Genomic DNA, 5375 nt, shown 5'->3' with positions numbered 1-5375 from the left:
CCAATCAGCGATGAGGAATGGCAAGAACCGGAAACTATAACGGAGAGAACGACCAATCAGGGAACTGGAGCGTGCGGCATTGCCTTAAAGGTCCAATGACGGCGGGAGCTGGTGACGTGACGTCAGAGGAGAGCTGAGGGATGTGATTGCAGGGTCTGACCAGCAGGGGGAGCGCAAGATAAGAAACTGAAGATGCAGGAAAACTTCTAAAAACTTCATTGTCTTGTGTGTGTCCCCAGGGGCGGATGGGGGAGGGGCAGTTGTTATACACTATGTCTTATAAATGGGATCTGTGTCACCTGCTGTAACTTCATAGTGATAATGTGTACAAAATGTAAAACGCTGCGGAATATGTTAGTGCTATATAAAAATAAAGATTATTATTATTATAGCATCAGCTCATTTTCTGGTGATGTATCAGATGTTTTATAAATTAGCATTTTTGGGGTGCAGCAATTATCTTTTTTTTTACAAGAGCCATAACATTTTTTTTTATTTTTCTATTTACCTTTTCTTTTTTTTTTTCCATACCCCGTGCTTGATCTGACTAGTTTTGTCGTTTACCAGCATCTCAGTCTGTAAATATTTGTAAACTTCCAACTTTTATGGAAATCGTCATCACGGCTGTAAGGCTGTGATAACTCTTGTAATGCCATGTATTAATATATGTCACTGCAGCGAATAAACACGACCGCTCAGTCATCCGATCTCTACACTGTGACGTCCACCGGCCATACAGATTCATCTTAATATTGAATATTCGTCACTTTTTATGTGCGTTGCATTGTTGGGACTGTGCAGGCATTTTCTGGCTTCAGGGTTTGGTCACATGATTAACACAGACTATATAACGTATCTGGTGGGGAAATGTTTTCTCATCAGTATTAGGCCGGGTTCACACATTCAGTATTTTACCTCAGTGTCTGTAAGACAAAACCAGCAGTGGGTGATAAATACAGAAGTGGTGCAGATGTTTCTATTATACTTTTCCTCTGATTGTTCCTCTCCTGGTTTTGGTTTACAAATACTGAGGTAAAATACTGACCGAATACTGATGGTGGCTTGATAGTCCAGAGCACCATTCGCAGTTCTGCAGGTTTCAGAGGCGCAAACTTTCCGGATTCCTTAGGCTATGTGCACATTTTCAGTTTTTTGAGTGTCGTTTAACACTTTGGGTGTACAAAGATGACAAACAGTAAAAAGAAAGCGAGCCGACCGTCCTTGGCGAGCTTCCACCCTGAAGCCGTTGTGTTCTCTGTAAGGGTTTGTGCCCACGATCAGTAAACGCTGTGAGTTGGACGCGGTGAATCCGCACGGTGCGGTGAATCCGCACGGTTCAGTGAAAACATGTGGATTCACCTACGTTCAATAGACGGCAGCACATTGGACGCAGCAGACATGCGCCAACATACCACCATATGCCAACCTTGCGAAGACTTACAGAAAACGTTTGACCTTTGTCATTGCCAACAAAGGATATATTACAAAATATTGAGATGAACTTTTATTAATGACCATATACTTATTTTCAACCATAATTTGCTAAATAAATCTTGCCAAGTCAGAAAAGGGATTTTCTGGATTTGTTTTCTCATTTTGACGCTCATAGTTGTGGTCTCCCTATGATGTCAATTACAGGCCTCTCATGTTTTTTAAAGGGAACCTGTCACCCCCAAAATCGAAGATGAGCTAAGCCCACCAACATCAGGGGCTTATCTACAGTATTCTGTAATGCTGCAGATAAGCCCCCGATGTATCCTGAAAGATGAGAAAAAGAGGTTAGATTATACACATCTGGGCGGGCGGGCGGTCCGGTTCTGGTCCGATGGGTGTTGCGGTCTGGGGTCTCCCATCTTCCTACGATGACGTCCTCTTCATGTCTTCACGCTGCGGGAAAGGTCAGAGAGGCCCAGCGCCTGCGCACTGCAGTACTTTACTCTGCCCTCAACAGGGCAGACAAAGTACGCCGGAGCCGCAGCGTGAAGACAAGAAGTGATGATCGAATATACTCGTTACTCGAGATTTCCCGAGCACGCTCAGGTTACCTCTGAGTATTTGTTAGTGCTCGGAGATTTAGTTTTCCTCACCTCAGCTGAATGATTTACATCTCTTAGCCAGCTTGATTACATGTGGGGATTCCCTAGCAACCTGGCAACCCCCACATGTACTTATGCTGGCTAACAGATGTAAATCATTCAGCTGAGGCAATAAAAACTAAATCTCCGAGCACTAAAAAATACTCGGAGGTCACCCAAGCGTGCTCGGGAAATCTCGAGTAAAGAGTATATTCGTTCATAACTAGACGTCATCCTATGAAGATAGGAGGCCCTGGACAGGACCGCGACGCCCATCGGATCGGACCGCCTGCCCAGGTGAGTATAATCTAACCTCTTTTTCTCATCATTCAGGATACATCGGGGGCTTATCTGCAACATTACAGAATGCTGTAGATAAGCCCCTGATGCCGGTGGGCTTAGCTCATCTTCCATTTTGGGGGTGACAGGTTCCCTTTAAGTGGGAGAACTTGCACAATTGGTGGCTGAATAAATACTTTTTTCCCCACTGTATTCAGCACATCACACATCATTTTACATATATATATATAGTGGCTTGCAAATGTATTCACCCCTTGGCTTTTTACCTATTTTGTTACACTACAACCTGTGTTTAAATATTTTTGTAATCCGATTTGTGTGTGATGCATCAGCAATAAATAGTCTAAGTTGGTGAAGTGAAGCGTGAAAAATATAGGCATAAATTAAATTTATGGGATCAAATAACTGAAAATTGGGAAGTGCATATGTATTCACCCCTTTTGCTATGAAGCCACAAAAAAATTCTGATGCAACTAATTACCTTCATAAGTCCTTAGTGAAAGGAAGCCCTCCTGTGTGCTAAGTGTCACATGCTCTGTCAGTACGGTGGCATGTAAAAGTTTGAGCACTCCTGGTCAGGATCCAAGAAGTATTGTTTCTCCTCGCAGAGAGTGACATGATAAGCATGTCGAGGTGAGGAGACTTAAAGCCGCAATGCTCCTCTGGGAAATATGCAAATTGTCTCTTCAGAGAGGAAGAGAACTAGAACTCTAGAGCCACCTATTGGAAGTAGCTATCCTAACAGTCAATGTCGACCCTTTAACGAGCCTTGTCACATGACTTAGGATAATAGCCAAACCAAAATCTCAATTGCTATTATTGTGAACACTTAAGTAAGTTGAAGATTAAATTATCTCTAAAAGGCCTAAAGTTACCCTCCTTTGTATTTTATGCAAAAACAAAAAATATATTTTCATCTTTTACATTTTAAAAATTACAAAAAGGAAAATGGACCGATGCAAAAGTTTGGGCACCCTGCAAGGTTATTACCTAGTAGCTCACTCTTTTTAAAGTATCCCAGCTTGTAAACGCTTTTTGCAGCCAGACAAGAGTTTTTCAGTTCTTATTTGAGGGAGTTTCATCCAGTCTTCCTTGAAAAACTCTTCCAGTTCTGTGAGATTCCTGGGTCGTCTTGCATGCACTGCACTATTGAGGTCTAGCCACAGATTTTCAATGATGTTCAGATTAGGGGACAGTGAAGGCTATTGTAAAACCTTCAGCTTTCGCCTTTTGAGGTAGTCTAGTGTGGATTTTGATGTGTGTTTAGGATCATTATCCATTTGTAGAAGCCATCCTCTTTTCAACTTCAACTTTTTTACAGATGGTGTTATGTTTGCATCAAGAATTAGTTGAAATTTCATTAAATCCATTCTTCCCTCTACCTATGAAATGTTCCCTGTGCCATTGACTGCAATACAACCCCAAAGCGTGATTGATCCTCCCCCATGCTTAATGGTTATGGAGATGTTCTTTTCCTGAAATTCTGTGCATTTTTTTCTGCACACATATCTTTGATCATTGTGGCCAAAGAGTTCTACTTTAACATCATTGGTCCACATGACTTGTTTTCAAAATGCTTCAGGCTTATTTAGATTTTCTTTTGCATATTTCTGGCATTGAATTTTATGGTGAGGATGCAGGAGAGGTTTTCTCCTGATGATTCTTCCATGAATGCCAGGGCCGTGTTTGCCACTAGGCACTTGAGGGCACGTGCCTAGGGCGGGGACAGGCGAGGGGGCGGCACCTCAGCAAGGTTTTTTCTTTTTTTTCCTTTTTTTTTTTAAATACTAGCCCTGTGCGTCCCTTCCTGAAGAGTAGACAGGGGGCGGCAGAGCGGCACCCAGAACACGTGGTGCTGGTGCCGACTCTCCCTACTTCCCCTACTGAGACACAGTGACCCCCTGCTCACAGTCAGCCTCACTGGTGCCCGGCAGAATGTGACTGCTGAGGTGGAGCAGCGGCGCCCTGTGTCCAGACCCTGGGTCCTGTCATGGACTCACATTGCCTGCCTGGAGAACTCGCAGTAGAGCAGTACATACACAGTAAGTAGTGTACTGTCTCTGTAATGATGTCCCTCCTGGCTCCTGCCCGTGCCCTGCCTGCTGCAATGCACGGCTCTGTCTGTGACTCACCTCACAGTCCTCACCCCTTCCCTAACATTCCGACAGCCTCATTTCTGACTGTACTAGTGCCTGAGGCTGGAGGAGCCGTGAAAACACAGCAGCCCTTGAATGTTTGATCTTTGCTCCCAGCAGACGGATCCAGAGAGTGAGTGGTGGGGGTGGGGTGTAATACACCCCCACTCACTCTATCTGGGTCCTAGGAGCAAACATTGCCAGTGCTGGTGTGTGTGTGCCTGTATGTATGTGTGTGTGCGGGCAGCAGAGCCGTATGTGTGTGCGGGCAGCAGAGCCGTATGTGTGTGCGGGCAGCAGAGCCGTATGTGTGTGCGGGCAGCAGAGCCGTATGTGTGCGGGCAGCAGAGCCGTGTGAGTGTGCGGGCAGCAGAGCCGTGTGAGTGTGCGGGCAGCAGAGCCGTATGTGTGAGTGTGCGGGCAGCAGAGCCGTATGTGTGAGTGTGCGGGCAGCAGAGCCGTATGTGTGAGTGTGCGGGCAGCAGAGCCGTATGTGTGAGTGTGCGGACAGCAGAGCCGTATGTGTGAGTGTGCGGGCAGCAGAGCCGTATGTGTGAGAGTGCGGGCAGCAGAGCCGTATGTGTGAGTGTGCGGGCAGCAGAGCCGTATGAGTGTGCGGGCAGCAGAGCCGTATGTGTGTGCGGGCAGCAGAGCCGTATGTGTGCGGGCAGCAGAGCCGTGTGAGTGTGCGGGCAGCAGAGCCGTATGTGTAAGTGTGCGGGCAGCAGAGCCGTATGTGTGAGTGTGCGGGCAGCAGAGCCGTATGTGTGAGTGTGCGGGCAGCAGAGCCGTATGTGTGAGTGTGCGGACAGCAGAGCCGTATGTGTGAGTGTGCGGGCAGCAGAGCCGTATGTGTGAGTGTGCG

Source organism: Ranitomeya imitator, chromosome 5 (assembly GCF_032444005.1).
Source record: "Ranitomeya imitator isolate aRanImi1 chromosome 5, aRanImi1.pri, whole genome shotgun sequence".
NCBI classification, from domain to species: domain Eukaryota; kingdom Metazoa; phylum Chordata; class Amphibia; order Anura; family Dendrobatidae; genus Ranitomeya; species Ranitomeya imitator.
Note: the sequence above shows the minus strand (reverse complement) of the source record.